Source organism: Pempheris klunzingeri, chromosome 14, assembly GCF_042242105.1.
Source record: "Pempheris klunzingeri isolate RE-2024b chromosome 14, fPemKlu1.hap1, whole genome shotgun sequence".
Taxonomy (NCBI): domain Eukaryota; kingdom Metazoa; phylum Chordata; class Actinopteri; order Acropomatiformes; family Pempheridae; genus Pempheris; species Pempheris klunzingeri.
Window position 1 is genome coordinate 2,538,711 of NC_092025.1, and position 22,552 is coordinate 2,561,262.

Genomic DNA, 22,552 nt, shown 5'->3' on the forward strand with positions numbered 1-22,552 from the left:
AATACCCAGCCTGTGTGTACATGTGATAGAGAGCGTCTGCCTTGTTTTCTTACAAGGGATGAACAGGGCAGATAGTTGTCTTCGTGTTTGTAGCTTTAGTTGCAAATGTTTAGCGGATGTACGTAATTAAGTGTGTGATAACACAGTTATTGATCCCAAGGATTATAGCATACATGAATTCACATGAGCTTGTGTCAAACACAACAGCCTCCCACAGGCTTTGTGTACCAAATGCTATTTGTGCTGCCTCCAAATGTATTCTTGCATATGTCCCTGGCGTGGTCTAAGAAGCCTAAGGGTTGGAGGCTAGAACAACGGGTCACAAAATCCAGAGACCGAGGTCTGCTGTTATTCAACTGTGTCTTATTTTAACCAGGTTATGTGGCAGGAGTGCAGGGGAGAAGCTGGGGCTAAGTGAAAATGCCACTCATTCCTGAAGAGTCCCTGGCCTCGTCAAGGTTAGTGGCTTGTCTTTGTAAGTTGAGGGATTGATGCATGAGCCTGTCTGGCGCTGAATTCAAAGTCCAAAGCTGTCACAGGCAGCAGCTCTCTCCCCACTCCCACCCGCCCTCCCTCCCTCTCTTTGCAGGCTATCGCAGGGCCCCGTCCTTCCCAACTTCTTAGCAGCCTGTCCTTTTGGGAACCTTGAGCAGCCCAGGCAAGGACACAGCGTCTGGTGCAGTAAGCCTGTGCAGAGGGGGAGGCTTTACGTAACGTTCTGCTTTAAACATGGGTGTATGACTTCCCTGACACGGAGCAGTGCGGTGCAGAGCAGCACAGCTCAGAGTACATGTCCCCTCGGCCCCCCTGGACAAGGAGGAGGAGGCAGAGAGATCCCTGCAACTTAATTATATTTTTCTCTTTTAAAAGCTTTCGTTTGAAATTAAATTTTCCCAGGCAATTAACTAAAGAGGAGTTTTCAGAATTTATGAATGAATGATGGATATATTGCACAGGACGACAGGGTAGGGAGGGGGGGGGGGTTAGAGGGAGGGGGGAGGGAGGGAGCGGGGTATGCATATGCAGTATATGCTGCAAGGTTGTGTCTCTGAGATTTATTTCCATTGCAAAACGGGTGAAGTTCGGGGAAATTCAGGCATCATTAAACTTTGTACCTGAGAGCTGCTCCTTTTATACCTCCAGTGCTACAACACTTCTGAGCTCATAGTACACCATTCTGCTGTCAATGTTTGGGTTATTTTCAGTGTAACCCTGTGAGCACTCATATACTTTTACATTGCTTAGCTTTGCAGGATGGGTGGAGAATGCGGGAGCTGGGGTTTCCCCATTTCCTCATTCAGTCAGACTTCTGCGTTAAGAAGTTGTATGTATAGCTTGCTTAATGACGTGCTGCACACCCCAAATCCTCTTTTGGCCTGAACTGTAATTGTGTAACTTTTTGGCTTCTAGTGATGAGCTGAATTGTTGCTGGGCAACAAGGGACCTGTGCGGGTGGCCATGGAGAGTCAGAGCTATGCAAGTTCAGATAGATCTGCAGCATATTATTCAGGTTTCCAATAGAGGAATGTAACTGAATCCCCCTTGAAATTCCCTATTTTGTGCATATTATTCAAGGCCCGATGATTTGTTGTATTTCTAACATAATATTCTAATAGTCTGTCTTCTAGAGTGAACACGAGCCTTGTAAAAGCTCCGACATTACAGATTCCCTTCATTTCTTTTTACATTTGTCAGTGAATACATAAGTGACTCATTGCATCTTCAGTAAACATCTTTTAAGAGAACATGGCTAAATAAGTGGCCCTTAATAAAAAATAAATGCACTCCCACACCACAAAGCAAAGACCGAGGACATTTGGCATAACCTTAGTCCCCCTCTTTCACTCAAAGTGGCCTCTTGAATTTCTGAAACATGCTGTCCTTTAGTGAACCTGCAGCCCACTTTGAAATCCATTAGCGAGGTGGCGTTATTCAGTGCATCCTCACTAGAGCCGGGTAAACAGACCGAAAGACTGTGGTTCAGAAGTACAGCTTTCTCATAACTGTGTTAGAAAGCTGCCCAGTAGTAGAGAGGCCATTTGAGAGGAGATGGGAAGCGCTGGGCCGATGACTTGAGGCAGCCATATGACCTATTACTTTGTAAAAATGGACTGGTGACCAGAAGATTGCTGGCTCATACTCTGCTCACCCTCTGCCCTTGAGCAAAGGCAATTAACCTGGATTCCTCCTGTAAATATCCAGCTGTAGAAATGGAAAGAGATGTGCAAGAGTGATAATCGTGTAAGTGACTTTGAATAAAAGTGTCCACTAAGCAGGAAGATTAATACAGCTAATAGAATCATAGCTTGTGTTTTCAAGTTATCAAGGACCCAGGACCGCTGAACATGTAGAGTATGAAGTCCCCCCCCCCCTTCATCTGTCTTTGTGCACTCTACCATACACACACACACACACAGACATTCACAGACTCTTCTCTTTTCCTGTGGCATTAAGGCTAAAGCGTGACCTTGACCTGTTTGCTGAGGGGCTTTTTAAGTAACTCTCCAGAAAGAAATCCAATCATGTGACACCCTTCACCCAGCCTCACCCCCATTCTCTCTCCTGACCTTGTATGTCTACAAGAACGAGGGGGTGGAGACACTTGCCACAGGCGTGCATGCAGCTGCACGGGTTGTCATTCAACTGGCTAATCACCTCAAGGTCAAACAGGGTCAAGGTCACGTCAGAAAGAGCAGCGTGGCTCTAACGGTCTGAATTTGGGAATGGGACGGCCACAAGTTTCCACTCTGTCCGACGTTGGCGACGAACTGAGCGGGTTTAGTCATCCTCTCAATTCTTAATCACCGATACCAGCATATGTCAGAGAAAGGTTGTTTCATGTCCAGAGTGATTCATGTCCAGAGTGAGCTGGCTGCTAGGATTTGTGTTATTGCAGTTGCCTTCACTCACTCCCTACAGCTGCCCTGCTGTTTAAAGCGCGCTGGCTCACTGTCTCGCCTCAGAGCGCGCTACTGTGTCTGCTTCAGAGTATTTTTGTGCTTGTATGTTATCATTTCTGCCCCCTGGATGTGTTTACCACATGGCTGGGTAGACCTGGATCCCGGCCACTCTGGTAAAACATCCAACAATCTACCTTAGCCTAATGCCAGTCTTTCTGCATACAAGTCGATCATTTTTCTCTTTTTACAACCTTGTGCTCCGCTCTGTATTTAGACTGTAGCTGCAGAGTTGGGCCGTCTGAGGGAGGCACTGTTTCCCTCAGGTCCTTTTAGGTCAGTTGCACCCTGTTACGATGCCATGGTTCCATATATTGCTAAAATCCCAGTGTGAGCTGCCTTTGTTTCATTTGCAACTTTGTTTCTATATTAACTTCATTTCTGAGATGATTTCATAACTTTTTTTTGCACCTTTCACCTGCATGTCTTGGTCATTTCAGAAACAGGGTAGCAAACTCTTAGCATCTTTATCCCCGACTGAAATGCAACATCAAAATTATACAATGTAATATACCATAAAAATGCCAAATGAAACTTGATTAGATAGAATTCAGCAAAAGAAAGGGCATTTTGTCAAGTGGTGAAGAAGACCCATAATGACATCAGTGCAACTACTGTAAATGTTAAGCTTGAGATAATAGGAAACTTAAGCTGATGATTGGTTAAGCTTCCCTCTGATGTGAATGTAATACTGTATCTGACATGAAAGGCATCCTGGCCACACACAGGGTCAACTATGTGAAGAAGCAAAGACTCCCTTTCACTCTTCTTATCACAGAAATGTACTCTTCCTTTGCTCTCTATGGAGCCAAATGTCATTCATTCTCAAATGCTGCATTTCTCATGTCCCTGTAGCGTTATTAGAAAACAGGCTGAGACATGCCATATTCTTCGGCTTTAATAAAACCAACTGATCATGCGCCCGAAGGAGTAAGACCACGCTTTAGCATCCTCACTTTTACTTTTGTATAACCAATTTTTGTCTGGCAAATTAAAAATTGTAATTCAGCACTTGTTCATCAGACTTTTTTCTTGTCACGGGTGGCCCCAGTGGGAATCAACTCCAACTCCTGGCATCGTTAGCGCTGTGCTCTCCCCTGTGGTCCCAACACTTCACAGGCTTCCTTGATTATGTGTTGTCTTGTTAGACACAACCAAAGTAAAGGTGATCACCTGCTAGGATTTGACATTTAAAATCAGACATCAATTGCTGCCCGCCCGGATACACCTTTAGCTCACACACACACACACACACACACACACACACACACACACACACACGCACAAAGGGGCTGAGCAGAACCTGTAGCTTGTAACATTTGGATGTTGACTTTCAGCCTCTTGTGTAACCAAAGAGAGCAGCACAACACATGTGTCATTTTAAGTTGAGCCTTGTTTGAGTTATAAGAGATAATGGAAGCCACAGTAAAGGTTGTATAATGTGTGAGATCTTTTTTGCGCACACACACACCCACACACACACGTACACACACACACACACACTCACACCTAGGGTTAGCACAGAGGAGCTGTGCGCTTGTGTAACTGTGTTTACACGTCTGAGGCTGGTGCTGGCACAAGAGCCAGACGAATGTGGTTTATCCAGGGCCTCTTTCTCTCTAAGCCACCTTCCCTTCCATTCAGTGTTGACCTTGGTGCTTATGAGGAGGCAGGGCTTGACCTACATCCACCCCCTTAACTGGAACTAGAACCTCCGCCACCCCCCTCGGAATAAAGAGACCTGACACCCTATTCTGCTTTCTCCAACGGCCATTTTCTCTCTGTCTCTGGTCATATTTGCTGCACTTTACACATAAAAGTAAGCGTAAACGTGTCTGGCAGTGAAGAAAAGTGGAGCAATGGACTTCATGACTCGTCTCTGAGGCACCAACATGTCTGTGTGCACTAGGTCACCATTAGCACGCAGGGGCTTAGCACCGGGCTGGTGAGAGTTTAGTGGCAGGTCAGCCCTCCTCTGGTTTTTAAAGGGGAGTGTCAAACTGTGGCTGATGCAAATGAGTACACACACAAACACATGTAGTCGCTAGCATCTGGTGGGACTAATGTTCTTGTGCGGCCATACTGTGACACTGGGGTGCTAACAACATTTTACACTCTGCTTGTAAGAGGTTTGCCTTACCAGGTTTGTGGTAATACTTAGTGACGACTACCGTGATTTTGCTTCATTATCAGAATATGCAATCAATTATTCAATTTAGGTTGCACTTTTACATCCTACAACTAAACAATATAAGTGTAAAAGAAGATGTAGCACACTTGCTCAGACCTTTAAAGTCTCTTTAAAGGTAAAAGGCTTTTAAAAGGTAATAATTTAAATGTCACTCTCACTCCTACAAATATAGCTCCTGAACAGAAGCTAAACAAAGGTTGCTAAGCGACACCAAGGCACCAGTGAGTGATGAGTGATGGTTTTTGGCTGGCACATTAATATTTAAATTAGCAGTCAAAGGTTTGCGTTGATTAGGTATTTCACAGTGGCTTCAAACAGGAATCCACCACTGATACAAAGGGCGTTGCAGAACAAACTATCTGTTTTATAAATGAATGGAACTGCCTGTCGAGGAGGAGAGCCACGGTTAATGCATGGAGGGATTACAAAAGCAATGCATGAGTGAGCGCAGCTTAATGAGGGTTTGCATGAGAGCTCCGTGCGTGATCTGAGATATATCATGAGCTGTTCTAACCCACACAGAGGCATTCGAGGGGGCCAGTGTCATGCTACCAGGCATTAGGGCAGCTCCCGGCTCAGCTAGCCCCATAATATCTCCACTAGCCAAGAAAGGCTCGTAATTTTTCTGGCTGGATGACATGTCATGCCTTCATGGGTGTTAAATGACTGCAAAAAGCAGTGTGTACGTCTGTGTTTAAATAAGGCAGCGGATCCCATTTAGCATGCTGAGTAAGACATGAGATAATGGCCACCTAGAAGAGAAGATGGAGAAATTAGGAGGTGGGGCGGACTGCTGAGGCCTGTCGACGGCGTTTAACCCCAGGAGCAGTTGTTGTATCAAGGCATGAGAAGGGTTTTGCCAAACATGCAGCTGGCCAACTGATAAGGGTCGCTCGCAACGGCGACAAGAACGCCGAGTGCAGGGACTCATCACAGAGAAGCCTCTGAGTCTGTCTTTTTAACTTCTTTTCTTCCTTTGTTTCCCTCTCTCTCCCTTACTGTCTCTCTCGATCATGCTCTGCAGAACTCCTTGCACGATCTTAGGGAGGGGAGAAAAAGAAAGAGAAGAAAAGTGGGTCAGGGCGACCTATTTTTTTTTCCCACAGTTCACGGAGGCAGAGGGTGGCGGTGTTATCGTCAGTTAGACGAGGAGCAGGGCCTGATGGGGAGGCAGGGCCTTGTCGCGAGACGCAGCCACTCAGAACTGGGTCAGCAGCAGAGGCTACGTCTTGTAAACGGCTTGTCATACTGGGGAGAAAAGCTGCAAATGAACCATAGATTATACGCCCCAAGCTGAGCACTGAGGTCTCTCCTCACTCCCCAGCTCCACACTTCAAAAAACACACGCACATATAAGCCTTACAGTAGCACACAGTCTCTGAAGCACTGCCACCTCTATAAGTTCCTCTCTTCCCTTCTCAGTCTCCAGTAATAGCGTTTGATTACTGCAGTCAGACCTGACAAGCTCAAAGCCCGAGCCACACGCGCTTAAGTAAAGGATCTTTTCACATTTCTCTTTCTCTGACACACGGGCTGCTGTTTTCTAAATATAGGACGCTTTCTCCCAGATTTGCTCGACTTTATTCAGGTCAGGTTATTTACTGTACCAAGTTCAACTGTGGTTTAGAAATGAGCAATACAGATGCTTATTCAGCTGCAATGACCTCTTTGCATATCATCATCCGTGCCAAACATGAACCCTCATGAGATCATTTTTTCTGACCAAAAACTCTGTTATTCGCTGTAACTCATGATAAAGTTTTCCACGTAATCCCAATGTAGCTGTAGTGCTGGATAAAAACCAGACTGATCATCGATCGCATCTGATCTTATATTAAAACGAGACTTAGTGGTGGTAAATTTAGCTCATGTTGATTTTTGGCAAATTGCCCCCCAGCTTTGGGGAAGACATTATCCACGGCCACCATATATTTTTGATATTGATTTCAAATGGGTCTGTGCCATGGCTCGTTGTTTCATATCCTTTGTGTCTTCCTGCTGTGTCTCAGACAGACAAAGCTGGATAAACACTGGGTTTGATCTCCTTCTCACAAATAATTGCCGTGGCTGTTGCATTGAGCTAAGACCTTAGAACTGAAAATCGGGGCTTATTCTTGCATTTGGGTCTGCTTATGGAGCAATGCAATTTTCAGGCAGTAGAGCTCACTCATATTTCACTATGTGGAACAAATCTGCCTGTAATGAATCTCCCAGGACGCTGTGGTGCCTCCACAACTGAGCCTGCTTTTTGGCTCTTCTGCAGGGGGATCTATAGTGGGCCTTTTAATATTTCAACACACCCATCTCCCTGATATGGAAACTAGATTTTTATATTTGATGGAAGGGATTTCACAGCAAATAAACACAAGGCTCATTAGAGTTTGTGTCTTATTTTCTTTCCGTATATAAGTCCCGACTAATGTTAATCATATTGGTTTCACTCTGTGTAGAAACAACCTTATTAGCCAAAGTGTCTCACTAACAAACATAATATAATATCCCGAGGTGGGGCTAAACATGGCGGGGGATCAGATTAGCAGCAAGACTCTGGTTAGTACACACACCCGGCTCTCCTCGGTGCCACAGCTCCCGAGCCCTGCCACTGCTGGGCAGCAGACCTGTCTAATGTTATTCTTAGCCCCAGAACTTCATGTCTCTGTGCGAAAGCCCCTTAACGCTAATTGAGGAGGCTGCTCATGGCTCATGTTGCTCAACAACTGCCTCCAAGTGGTTGTATGCATGTCACCGTCTGTCTTTCTGTGTGTGCTCATGTGTGTGTATGTGTGAAGGTGAGACATGCTGAGCAGTAAACCAGTCAGAACCAGTACTTGGCCACTTCAGCCAGTGTTGTGTTGGGCTTTTTTCTCTCTTTTTTTGGTGATAGGGAGCCACAACAGTGCCTTTAGCAGATGGTTTCCAGCAGGCCTGCGTATGACATGTGATAACATTACAGTTTTGAAAGGTCAGACATGAAGAGAACCAGTAGGGGGGCTAACCCAGTCTCCGAGTGTCCAAACCTCCAACACAGTCTTCTGCACACATACTGTTATGCAGTGTATGTGCCTGTGTTCAAAAGAAAGGGCCTTTTATGAATTTTCAAAGACCCAGTATTGAACATTACTTCTAACAGGGCAATGCAAATATTTACTGTATTACTTGAACCTTGGTGACCTTAGTCACAGTTGCAGGGAGGGTGCCGCAATATTTGCATGCTGATAAAACCCTTATTTGTGCTTTTACAGTAGACTATGCTCAGCTCTAATGCAAGAGTAGAGTTTGACAGTGCACAGCTAGAATTTGGACTATGGACCATGGTGTTTTCTTTGGAAAAGCAGAGGTCTTCATTGGGACCCAGCAGGTCATCATCAACCTGTCAAAACACTGGCGCTAAGGCGCCACCCCCCCTCTTAGTCAGAGAACCTTGATTGGACACTCATCCTTGGAACAGAGGCTGGGATATTTGTTTTGAAGCTACAGGTCACTCTGTGCCAATGGCTCAGAGCTGAGCGGGGAGGAAAACAGTCTGGAATTTTCTTGTACGTAAACAACACCTCTGGAGCGCATGGCCATCTCATCACACAGGTGTATTCCATAAAGCGACCCCCCCCATCCCCTTTCCTGAAATGGCACGGGGCTTGTGCATGGAGGAGGAGAAGGAGGAGGAGGAGGAGGAGGAGGAGGAGGAGGTGGTGGTGGTTTAAAAATAAATCCGTGCAGGCCGGTCAGACATTTTGAAATTCTGTTTCTATCTCAGTCTGATAGAGAGGTTAAAGATACAGCATCCTGATAAATCTCTTCCCACCAGGGGGAACAGATAAGGAGTGGCGTAGATTGAATAAAAGAGCAGAGGAGAAAGGGGGAGGATAGGTGGGGGGGGTGGGAGGAGGGCTGAGATGTCTATCAGGCCACGTGAAGGTTTTTTTTATTTTTTTTTGTCTTGCAGATCCAGTTCAAGGGCGCCCGCAGGCGAGGCAGCTCTCGCTCTTGCCGTGCCAACGCTGCTGCTCAAGGTCATATGAGCCAGCCCTGTGACATTAAAGAGGAACAGGAAAGGGGAACAGGGTAGGGGTGGGGGTGGGGGTGGGGGGGGTTAGGTGGCTGAAACCATCAACCACAGACATGCACACACACACTCGCACAGAGTTGTATCCTTTAACTCCTTGAGTCTTTCCTCTGACTTTCTGCACCGGCGTCTGGGTCTACAGTGGATTTTGTTAGGGCAAGAGCTTTTTAAGGGCAGTAATGAGAGTGTCTTATTCTCTCTGCACAGAGCCAAGAGATGCTTGGCTAACTGCTTTGTAGTTGCCAGCCACACATACAGGCAGCATTTTGTGTGTCTGTGTGTGTGTGTGTGTGTGTGTGTGTGTGTGTGTGTGTGTTAGAAAGAGAGAGTGTGTGAGGGGGAAGATGGAAGAGAGAAGAGTCACAGTGATAAACCTCAGGGGAGGGAGGTAGAGAAGAGAAAAAAGGTCTTAAAGTTATTTAAAGGGACAGCGAACCAATGGCAGTGGCTTCTAAATGTTCCTCAGCTAAGGGTTGGCTCTTAAGTGTGTTTTTAGCTACAGTGAGTTTCACCTTTTTTGACCAGTTAGCCTTCACTCACACACTGCAGTACAGGCAAACTATAGTGCATCAGCAGGTGGTTTAGAATAGAAAACAGAGTTGTGGTCACAGGTCCAGGTATTTAATTGACTTACAAAGTGTTTTGTAAGTCACACTGATTAGGCAGCAGCAGTGAAATAGCTGCAATGAGAATATAAGCTTCTTTGGTACAATAGCTATTTATTTCTGTCACGTCTGTGTTACCTTGTACACCTTTTATTTGAACAGCACGCAAGTCAGACATATAATTTTAGGACGTTTTGACCAGTCCCAATCAAGAGCACAGGTGTAAATAATGAAATTTACTATAGAACTCCTTTTAGCTGCTTCAGTTTCTGTTGGTCATGCAGGCTCACATCGTCCTGCTCACTGGGACACTTGAATAGATCCGAGCCATTGGTAATGCTAAAACACCTGCTTTCCCACTAGCGTTTGCCTACTATGACAATTTGTGTAATGTATCAGCTATTATACGTCTTTTGATCGATACATGGTAAATAAATGATAGATAATGATAAAACTGAATGCTACATAAAATTAGTAATATGCTTCGCTGTTAATATTACCTATTTGTGGAAAGTGCAGAATATCATGAAAAAAGACCTGTTGTGATGGGAAAAATATCTGTTTCTCTGCATGTGGTCTTACGCTAAAAGCACAGTTTTGATAAGCTTTGGCTTTTCTTCCTCATTTTCTGGTAGGTGAGTTAGTTGTGAGAACATCTATCACATTTTATCTGTTTATTTATTGGTTTATTCATCAGTGACAGTGCACATTGATAATTATTGCAACTTAGTCAAAAGGTTATTTTGCGTCTGCAGTCCCTAAACAGAGTCCACTTGAATACTGATAATCAATAGTTATTTTTATACAAATGTGTTACATCAGTCATACTTCTATGTTTCTAACATCATGGTGAAAAGTGAGCTCATCACTGAATTACAATCAGGTACACTGAGGGTATGGATAATGAGGTATAGTATTCAGTATCCATGGGCTTATCCACATTTTGTTTACATTGTAGTCATGTGTCCATCAGTCAATCAGGTGTCGGCTTGCAGTGCCCATTACATTGTTACTGCACAGTGAGAACGATGTCTTGTCCTACAACAGCACACAGCTGTTCATATCACGGTTGCACTTAAAGGCATCACAGTGCTGCGGTGAGTTTAGAGGCCAGAGGACCTCTTAGTTCATGTCTGTGGTTTTAGCAGCTCACTGTATGCTGTACTGTACTGAATTGTCATTAAGAGAAACACTGAATCACTACCAGCTCAGCTGAGGTCCAGGGGCTCAGCTACGTAGCCGACCCTGACCTCAGACCTCCCTGTCGCAGCGAAAGTAGAGAGGATTCCCCTTCGTGAAGTATCCCATTATTAACTGAATCCAATTATTTTATACAGCTGAAATTTAACTTTCAGAGTATGATATTCCTCTAGACGAGTACAGTTTTGAGTATCCATAGCCAGAAATGAGAAATCCCTCCGTATCTATGATTTCATACCTATACAATGAATAAGGAAAGAAGTGCAAGGTGAAAGTAATTGGGATGATTTTAGGACAAAGATAAGGCTATGTCTTCTGAAACAGAACTAATGGCTCCACTATCATCTAAATTTCCTCGTAGATGTAAAAGTACAGGCAGACATTGTATGAGTCCACAAAGTCAGTCAGGCCGCTAATGGAGCTGCTTCAGGCTATGCATCAATATGACATCACAGATTACAATCTTTAGACTTTGGGAGCACTTTAGGTACTTTCAGTGCTGGAAGAACAGAGCAAGAACTGGCCGACAAAACACTGAGTCATTATAATAACAATCGCAGAGATGGGTGGAGTCGCTCAGTGATACAGCCAAACACAGATTACTGAAGTATTCCCATAGGCTAGTGTCTCTGTGGGACTTGATAGGGATTTTACAGTGACCTTAATGCAGTGGAACAGGAGTAGGGTTAGATTGTAGTAGTTTTTTTTTTAAATTAAAGTCACACATAGATATCATTGACATAGATTTTTCATGAAATGCTGTTGATGCTGAAATAACCAAAGTCAGCGTGCGGTCTGTTGTAAACTAGGGGTGCCCAGACGTTTTCGGCTTGCAACCTACTTTTTAAAATGACCAGCTCAATATGATCTGAAAATGCATAGAAATGAACCTTTCATCCTGACTGACTGACTGGTTTTAGCTTCTCACTTGGTCCCACGCTCATTTTTATATTGTTCTTTTGCGTGTTCATTTGTATTGGTATGCTAGGTGGCCATGCATGAATCAGCTAAGCTCATTAAAGGTCTCTGGTTGCTAGATTTTTATTGTGCCTTAATGTAACAAAGTTCTCAACAGCAGCAACTCTTTATGTCAATCATGTGGCAGAAGGCACTGAGAGAAAGGCAGAACATTTGAAAAATATCACATTAAAGAATGCATTTTTCTGAATGGCGTCAGGAGTTTACCAGCAGGGCCAAAATTGGGCAACCTTGTGGTAAACCTGCCACTTGCCTCCCAGTAAGCCAGCAAACAAGCTGATGTCAAAGTAACAGGGCATTACAGGGATTAGTAACTGTAGGGCAATTACTGAATTTCAAATTGTTATCCTGTACACTGTAGTCATTCTTGAGAAAAGTAATCTCATTACTGTAGCGTTACACATGCGTTACTGCCCAGCTCTGCAGTAAACAGCAAAGGGGTTCCTACTTTTACCACAGAGTAGAGATAGAAAGTGGGTGTTGATACCTACTGGAAGTCACTTCCAGTGATGAATAATAAATTGACATTCAAATTGCAGCAGAGAAAGTCCTTTCTGTGTAGTGTTGCTCAGGGGATTTCGCTGTTTATCCCCTTTGCATGCTCTAACTATATTAAAGTAACGGGGCATTTTTCCTCTGCCTGCATAGTCCTCCCTTCCATTTTGTATGTGTGTGTGTTGACCGCGTTGCAGGGAGGACGGGGTTTACCCCAGACACCTGTAGCCGAGTGGAAATCTTCCCCTAGGGTAGAGGAACATATGTATCCAGCCTGTATGACATCTAGCCTAAGTCTCCATGAACTGTACTTTCTACTCAGACAGGATTTACCGGATAAGTGTCCCTCGCACTTGTGACGCAATCCTTTTGAACACTAACCACTCAAAGCTGGATTTGAAGCTCCACTGAACCCTGATGAACTTTGACATTTAAAGTGGAACTAGGGAAGAAAAGCTTGTGGAAAGAGTTTCCTCTCACACCAGCTCAGACCCCGCTGTGACCCCCCCCCCCCCAGAGCATTCAATAACACCTGTTCATCACCCAGCTGGCATAGTCCCATTTTGACTCTTTCTTTTGATTAAACGAAAAAGCATTTAGAGTAAACAATCAATAGGTACAGGCTTGAGTCCTGAATCGCTCTAGCATAAATCTTCCTGGTGCCTGGCGTGGAGTCGTCTCTGTATCATTTTTGCTGATTAGTTTTCCCATTACTCAAAACAGATGTGTTCGCTAGTGATGAATGATCCAATTACGGGATATTTGTCACCCATTTGATATCTGCTGCTAGTCTGGGACTGTAAAGAATTCCAGCGTTGTGCTACCCCTGCAGTCCACAGTCCACACCAGTGGGTACATGTTGACCCGGCCTCTGGGTTTGTTTAAATGGCCAACTGGCCATTAGACAGAGCTTGCCCTGTGGGGGTTTTTCTGTCCCCAGAAGCTCCCAGCCACTTCTCTCTGATCAGCTCATCAATCTTGTGGTTATAGATAAGAGAGGTACTCGACAGAATACTCAGCACTCGTTTCATTTTGAGATAAGAATAGTTGCCCTGTCATAAAATTTCATTCAACTACTGTTTCCTCAAAAGTCTGCGCACCCTGCCTGCTGCCCCTCCTGTTGACGTGCCTCAGATAGTAGTCATACATGTCTAAACTGTAGTTGACCCCCCAACTGCTCCACACACACACCAAAACAATACACAAACACTCACAGCTGAAAGGATTCATGTACACCCCCCACCCCCCTGTCTGTGGACAGTAGGCTGATTCTGCAGCCTCCCTCCCTCCCTCCCTTCCTCTCTTTCTCTCTCCTGCTCTGCTGTGCTGTGCTGAGCTGTGTGTGTGTGTGTGTGTGTGTGTGTGTGTGTGTGTGTGTGTGTGTGTGTGTGTGTGTGTGTGTGACAGCTGCCTAATTGGGCATTCTCCCCTCGTCGGAGCGCCTGCCTCTCCTCTCTCTCCTCTCTCTCCTCTCTCTCCTCTCTCTCCTCCAGCCTGGGCCGGGGCTGCTGACGAATGGCAGCGGATTACAGATGAGGACACGGTGACCCGCCTGACCTTGCTGCACAGCCGCGGGGGAGGGAGAGAGGAGCGGGGGTGGGGGGGTGGACAGAGAGCTAGGGGTGGGGTGGACGGGGTGCTAGCACTGCAGAGGGGCGGAGTGGGGGGGGTGGGTATCAGTGGGCATATGTGGGGGGGGTGGGGGGGGGGCATTGAGCGGCGTCGGGTCAGCGGAGGATGAGGTCGCACGAAGGTGGGCGAGATATTGGGATGGGGGGGGGGTGTTTGCCAGGTGGCCGCGCGGGCAGGCGAGTGGACAGGCGTGTGATCAGGCGAATGACAAGAGTGTCACATGATAGTGCCCCCTCCTTCCTCCACCCGTGTCAGTATGTCAAGGGCATGAGCCCCCGCTGGCAACCGCCACTGCGGCATTTTCCCCCCACTTTTATTTATATATTTATTTCCTCTCCTCCCATCCTCTTCCTCCTCTCCTCTCCCCTTTACTTTTTTGTGCGTGTTTTTATGTGTCTATCAGATGAGCAGCTCCTATATGACTGCTGGCTTGCCTCCACACACCCCCAGGCCGCGATGTGGTCGGTCAAAAGGAGGCGGCGGATCCTTGAGTGTGGTGAATTTTAATTTCTGTGCGCACTGTAGATATTTCCATGCCCCCGCCCCCAACCCCCCCACCTTCCCGCTGTGCGTGTGAGACTGCCAAGGTGAGGTTGTGTCCTCTTGTTAAGAGCGATTAATGGCACTCGTTATGTACATAATGAAATATCCCTGCTGATGCATAGGGTGGCGTTGTCTCTCTCTCTCTCTCTCTCTCTCTCTCTCTCTCTCTCTCTCCCCCCCCCATCTCTCTCACACACGCACACACTCACTCCTATTGCCTGTATATGTGTATGTGTGTGCGCAGCGTAACATTGAGGACGCTTTGTTACAGCCTCCAGGCAACTCTGGTATGTGTTTGATATGGTGTAGAGACCCCCCCTTGTAAGCCATCTCTCCAAATGAAAAACGAACGGGAATTAAGGCCCTGTCAATTCACAGTTGAGTTTGTTCCTCTTTTTCGCTTTAGATGCGCACAACACTGCAGCTCCCTGCGTGACATGTGTTCTGAGAGATAGAGATGGGTGGCTCGCCACCGAGTCCCGTTTTGACTGGCGGAGTAAATTTAGATCTAATCTTCTTGTGTGTGTTCATTTATAGCCTGAGAATGTTCACCTAACATCAGCTTTTAAGTTGACCTTGTTGTGTTGTTTGCTTGTCTGAGGCTTGTGTATGTGTGTGTGTTTCTAGGACGAGACGCTGCTGGCTTCCCTATAGGTTTTTATTTTGACCTCATGTGTGTTTGCTTGTGCGTGTGTGTGTGTGTGCATTTGCGCGCTAACACCATTCAGTGCCTGAGTCAAGCTGTGCAAGCTCTTTTAATCCCACGCCCCGGTGCACGTAGGCTTGATTAGTGGCAGCAGTTATCTGTGCAGAAGACAGCCCGCCCTCCTTTAGCATTTGGTCAGGTCTGGGGCACTGGGGGGGTGTCAAGTCATGAGAAAGGTGAACGAGGAAGGAGAAAGGCAGAGGGGGCGGTGGTGGAGGGATGACGAGAATGAGGGAAGAGAGGAAGGCTGAAGCCTGATTAGTATTCTAAAGGAGCACTCCTGCCAGTAGAGCAAATTGATTACTGCACTTTACCTGTATCAGCCTCCACAGCTAAGGATGACAAGGTGCGGGAGCATGATGTGTGTCTGTGTTCACCTCCCAACCACAGCACACTAAATGTGTAGGCATTTGGCTTACTGTGGGGTTTTTTGTTACTCTGTTGAGAACTTTTTACTACGTTTACCACTAGATAGTTTTCCTCTCGATTTCCTTCATTACAGCAAAATAATAGGCTGGTTGCAGTCGGGTGCTGGCCTTGTCTGTCTCTCTCTGTCGGATTTAATAGTCAATGGCTGACTGAGGGAAGCCTTATTTCCTGTAAGCCTTGGCCCTGTGCTGGTCTGCATCTGTGCTGACAGTTCATCTTGGCAATCAGATCAATTTCAAAGCAACAAAAACCTTGTGAATTAAAGTCTTTTTTTGGTTTTTTGTTCATAATTTCCATCAACACAGTCTTCATTTTAAAAGATGGTTCTTCTGGTGCTCAGGCTCCAGAGCCCTGCTGGTTGGGATTCTAACTCCTCAATCAGGGACTGATTACACCTGGCTGCCAGGTGAAGGCAATTAATTGCAATTAACCTTTGCTTCGACAGAACCAGCAGTAGTTTGAATAATGACAACCAGAATTGGAACCCACTGTCTTAGATACAATATGTCTGTTCACCCCCCCTCCCCTCCTCTTTAGTCATTTTGGCTGAACAAGATATCTAAAAGAGTGCTTTTTTCATCCAGGAACATATCTGTCACTGTGAAATTTTAATTCAAATCCAATTACACTAATCAGTTCAGTGTCAGCTGAGTGCACTGTGTTGTCAATAGTTAGGGTTTTTATATTCACTGCTTGTCCTCGGCCTGGCCCAAATCATTAACTCTCCATTCACTGAGCTTAATCAACTTTCATTGGTCACATTTGGCCAGTCTTATCCAACCCACCTGTTTTTAAAAGGATCCCAGTGAGATCTCGGAGCAGGCCTATTATTTCAGCATGATTAGGTGGTTATCACCAGTGATGCAAATCCATAGGTGAGGCTAACATGCCTCTGACAGTGCTTACTGTATTAAATAAGTATTGCAGGCCACACTGTGATAGCTTTTAAGACTTACTTGTGAGGGAATGGCTTAAATGCAGGGAGGAGGTCAAACTAAATAAAGTGTGTTGTGCCCTCGAGTCTGAAGGTATGGATTTATCTCTGGTTCAGTTGGAGATCGAGTTGATCTTGGCACACATCAAGAAAAGTGCTATTAGCACATCAAGAGGGGGTTTGTTGGACGTTTCTCACTTTAACTTCCTGTATATTTAATCTTTGCAGAAAACTGTATTAGCATGCATCTTTACATATTTCACGTCTAACTCAGGAAGTCCCAACTCTAGAAAAAGTTCAGATACAAAGATAACAGTTGTTCACATTGGCGGCATTTTTTAATTCCCATTGAGAACACCAACAAGTCATTTTGTGATAACTTTTACATTATCTTGTAGAGATGGAAATAACCAGGAGCCTTCTCATATCATGCTACAGTGGTTCTTGTGATGTGGATTTGACATGAAGCTTTTCATCTGGTCAATATTAGAATTCAATGTATGTTGCAATGATTTTGTATTTCTAGTTACATTCTAATGCTGGACTGTAGAGTTGACTCATACTCTAACTGATATGCAGGAGAATGTTTCCAGAGGTAGTGTGTCTTAAACTGCTCAGGGTGGATGGAAAGCTTTATGTTAATGAGGGACTGTGCAGTAAGTATTCCAGGGGCTAATGCTGATATGTAGTTGAGTTTAATAATGGCTTCAGCCATCTTTAGTCAAGTTTCGGTTCATGTTTTAAACATTTCCATCCTCACGCCCATGTGTATAAACAAAGGAAGCGAATATGTTTTTTAGCAGCATATAAATTGCTTAAATTAATTTATATTATTTTGTCCTCATGGAAGTTGTCAAAGACGCCTCATTGTAAAAAAACAAAAAAACAACAAAACTTGTCTGGATCTTGTGTTTTTGACCATGCAGCAAACGTCTTTGCCCACGGGGCAGTGACGGCTAGAAATCCATTATAATCTCAGGTGGAACTGACCAAGTTTATCCAAGCTTAATAATTGGTTAAAATTTGTTTTGTCTAGTCTTAGTTGAATCATATGAGGCTTGTAAGATTAACTTAAGTCTAAAGCTTGCACTTCTCCAGGTTGTGTAACTGCAGGGTGATACAAGGTCTTCGGGGTGGCAGGATTGTTTGTTTGATCAGTGTTATCTAAAACCCCTATAGTGTGGGGGAGTACAGTTAGCAACAGTACCACACTTTGTTTTTCTCACTGTTGCTCTTAATGGGGTATGTACTTCATGCTCCAAGATGTGGAGTTTAATATTGTTAATTTTCTGTATAGTTCATTTTCTTTGGTGTTTGTGGCATCTCCACCTTGTTGCTGCATTATGTCCCTTATATGTTCAGGTGTAGCTGCATAATGAGGTAGATTACCAATTCAGTTTACAGGTATATGGACGTGTTTGTGCCACCCTTACCCGATTGCTATGTTACAAAGTTGTATTTAATAGCGGCCTTGGTTATTAACCTGGTTGCTAATTTAGCTTCTGAGACTGTGAGAGATATTTAGAGTGTTTGTTGGTAGCTCTGGGTATTGCTCTGCGAGCACTGGGTCGGGCTTCAGGGCCAGGTGTAGGACTAATCTTATTGAAGTCTCCTGTTCATTGGCATGTACTCAGCTCTTCTCTGCCAACTGGATTTGTGCTGCTTGAGAGATTTTCTAGGAAAAGGTTACACATAATTGTTTTATACTTTATTGGGTTAAATGTATCTAATTGATTGAACAAATTCCTTTAATTGTGTAACTTTGAACAGGACTGCATCCTTTAGTAAAAGTAAAAACACAATTTGTATTTTTGACTATTCCACTGGAATAGATGATTCTGCAGCCCACTGTACCTTGTAACATCATTCTCCAACCTCGCTCAGAGCATTAGGATGATTTAAAAACTAGAAAGTAGGTCAATGGGAGCATTATGAAAGGCAAAATGATAGCAGTGATATGTCCTCTTCTTTGTCTGTCACTTAGACCTATGTCACACACCACATTACTCCAAAGTCCCAAATAAAAAAAGAAAAAAGCAGCACACTTTTAACCCAATGAAGGCAGACATCTTGCTGACTCACGGCAATAGCCTTCTTAGGGCTGATGCCAAGGATATTATGGAAATGATTCATTAAAGGCCAAGGTTTTTTAGCTGGTTTTATCCAGCTTTCAGGGCAGCCTGACAGTGGGACATTTGATCTCAATTGCAAAGTGGCCCATTTCCCTCAGACATCACCACTGCAGTCTGTTTCAAGAGCCTAGCTCTGCCTTTTGGCGTGCTGGCCAAGGGGCAATCAGCTGTTCCTATTTCCAGCACCAGTGTTTACAAATGGAAAATGTGTTTTGTTTCGGGAGGGAAATGAGACCATTTTGGACAGACGATGTAAGCAGAAGATTACCTCAGAGCCCAATAGAAATGAATCAGGTATAGATTGATGGCAGCCACGGCTCATTAAGAGGGAGTGTGTGTGTGTGTGTGTTTAATTGTTGCAGTAATTTTCAGCCACTCAGGAAATGGCCCTTGGGTGGGTCTTTCAAATGGCACACAAATATTTACTATGGAACAAACATTTTTGCAAGCACATCCATGCAAAGCCTGGGCATGTAAGGTAAGGGGAAAGACTGTCTGGGTCTGTGATACAGTGCAGTGATATCATCATTGCACTGGCTAGTTTGGCTGGGTCGTCCGCCAGTCAGCTGGGTTGTGAACCGCTTAGATGACTCATCAGTGTGCACGAATTCCTCTATGCTCTCTCTCACCCCGAAGAACTCTTTGTACTGATGAGTACAGATGAAGTTAAAATCCACCCCCGTGCTCCTCATCCAAGGCCAGATGCAGGCCAAGAACTTTAGCTGTCTGGTCCGTTGTTGTCCAAATCTGAAATGTTAGTGCTCAGTCATCACGCACTGTTCCTCACATTCAAGTGCTCTGAGTAGGATGCTTTCTCCCCGTGTGTGTGACTGAGCTTCTAAACACAAGAGGTCTGATTTTTTTTTTTTTTTTTTTCCAGCATTTATGTATCAGATTTCCTTCATGTGGGGTGCATTCACGGGTTTCTGTGTGCGCACGTGCAGGCATGTGTGCTATGCATGACTTGTTTGGTCAATGCATCCTAAGAAGTGGGTCAGAGCGCCCTAGTTCTCATTGTGTGGGCGTGCATGTGTCTGTGTATTGCATTTCAGTGTTATTTTGTCCTGATTGACTTATCTGAGAAAACATCTTCGTGCTCTAGCACTCCTGCTGTTCAGTAGCATGTTATTCTCTTGTTTACCTCTTTCAAGGTGACCAAGAGCTTTTAATTCAACTTTCCTCTGGTGTGCTCGTTCACTTGTGGAAGGCTTGGAACAACTGCGTTTGGTCAGGTAGCTTATGTTTTGTCTTATTTAATCATGTCAGGCCATATTGAATTTACAAATAGCGGTCACGCCGCATGTGTAAGTGAGCTACCCCGTTGAGTATGTGCAGCAGGGCTGGGCTGCAGATTACATGATATAATAGTGTTTAGGCATCGCCTCTCCTTTTAAATTCCTTTAACCTTGACTCCCCTTAAATGCAGAGAGAACACATCTGCCAGGCTGGTGTCAGACATTAGTAATACACACCGCTCGGGCAGCATTGTCACTTTTTATTAACGCCCAGAGCTTTGCATGGACACCAGCTGTTGCATCAAGTGGAAAAGCCTTGGCGGCATGAATGACCTTGACTTTAACTGCCGCTCCTTTGGCTCTTCCCCTTTTTAATTCTTTTGTTTGGTCTCATACATTTTAAATGGCTTAAATGGATTACCATTCCTGACAATGAAGGTCATTTAGGACCTCACTTTTTTTAAGATAAAGAAAGACTGTATTACCAGCAAGTGTGCTCATGCCTGTGTGTCAGTGGGTGGCGGAGTGGGTGTAATCTGGAGGTCAGTAGAGGGAACGAAGGTCACGTTTTGAGATCTAATCCATGACATCTACATCGGCACATTTTTCTGGTAATTCCACATATCTTAGGAAGCGGCTGAGAGTGCAGCGACCTTTCCTGTTCCTGGTGTCTTTTAAGTACAAGAGGAGGGAAACGGGGAGAGAGAGAGAGAAACAGATGAAGAGCCGACCAGCCAGGGGATGATGAAGCTTTCACCCCTCCCCATCACTTGCCCTCCCTCTCACATGTACGTGGCCAACTGTAGGGGTAAAAATCACTTTAGAATGGTGCCTGCTCTGTCATTGGCTGACATTGTCAAGGATAATGGATAATCACCACAGAAACCGTAGAGCAGCTCATTGGTGCTGTGGTGTCCCACAGTGGGGGAGGGGGTGGAGGTCAGGCTTTTTGGGTGCCACCACCAATGAGATGACATGTTAACAGATGTGTAAGGTCATTTTCAATGTATACACCAGGGGAGATAATGTAATAGTAATGCACACATCACGCATTCTGAGAGAGGAAAGGAGGAGGCCTGTATGCTTTAGGGGCTCGGTATAGAGGACAGCTCTCCCTATATTAAGGTCATTTATTTGTTAACAGAGCTCTGTCACGGAGGAGAACATATTTTTTCTTGCCCTTGCTGTAGCAGGGCTTTTTGACACCGACTCTGTCATTACATGTCTCTCAAGAGCCTGAAGGTCCCCACTTTGTTTTAAGACTTTTTCATACTTAATGTGAGATAGTGAGAGCAGTAGTGCTGTTGTATATAAACTAATATACTGCAGTGTCATGTTGTCCCTGTGCTGCCTTGTCTGCTCTGTATTGAAGTTTCTTTGGGCAAAAACATAGACAAGGTCAACTGTAATTCCAAAGGTTCACTGCCAGCAGCAGAGAGATTAGCAGAATTTCCCATGTTGAAACCATGTCAGTGTTTCTTTTCCATTTACGTTGTTTTTCTCACTAACTGCGGGGCTGTATTACAGCATATTAGGTGCTTTGCCATGCTATGTTGAAGGTAAACATGTGTACGTGTTTACTGTGCTGATCAAACGTGGTGTTACAGAGCATTCTATTATAATTGCGTTAAGCTCACTGGCGGGAAAATAGCCCTAATCCCGAGCATCTAAGATTAGCATGACAGCAGACGTCAGATGGCCCGGTATGACCGGGTTGGCTTTTATTGTTGTCAGATTTAGGTCAACAGCTTAAAAATGGCCTTGAACTGTAATTGATGCTGATTGGCCAATCTCAGTTAAGTTGTTCTGTTTTATACAACGCCGCAGTCTGAGGAGTCTCATCAACCTGTGGACCTTTTGCTTGTTAAAATAGCAGACCTGATTGTTTTCCTACTGCTACTCAGACTTAATTGTGCGCTGCTCAACTTAAATCCAGTTTCTAATCCCAGCTCATTTTCAAGGTGGCATTAAAAGTGCCACCTTGTTGCCCTTACTGTCATGACAACCTGTGGACCTTGGCCACGGGGATGGATTTCAGCCTGATTAGAAGCCTGCTGCCTTGTTGTTTTTGGCCCTTGCTGCTGTTCTCTGTGAAGTATTTAGGCTGGTGGCTGCGTGGGTTGCCATGGCCTTTCGTCATAATCAAGGGCTGCTGTCCTGTAGTGTGACCTGCTATGTTGGTCCACTCAGCGGACACCAAAGGTGAGGACGGCATCGAGAAAGGACACGGACAGCAGCTGAGGCGAGGTGGAAACTCTGTATTAATTAACCTTTATGGGATACGGCCAGGACTGTCGGAGGTGTCCTGTATCCACGGAAACCATGCTGACAGGGTTCAGAGCAGAGGTCTCTCAGGGCAGCACCGCTGACACTGTCATGGCAACTGGCACAATGCTCACCCCAGTGTCACTGGTTCTGCCCTCCTGACAGTGGTGCGGTGTGACAGGTGCAC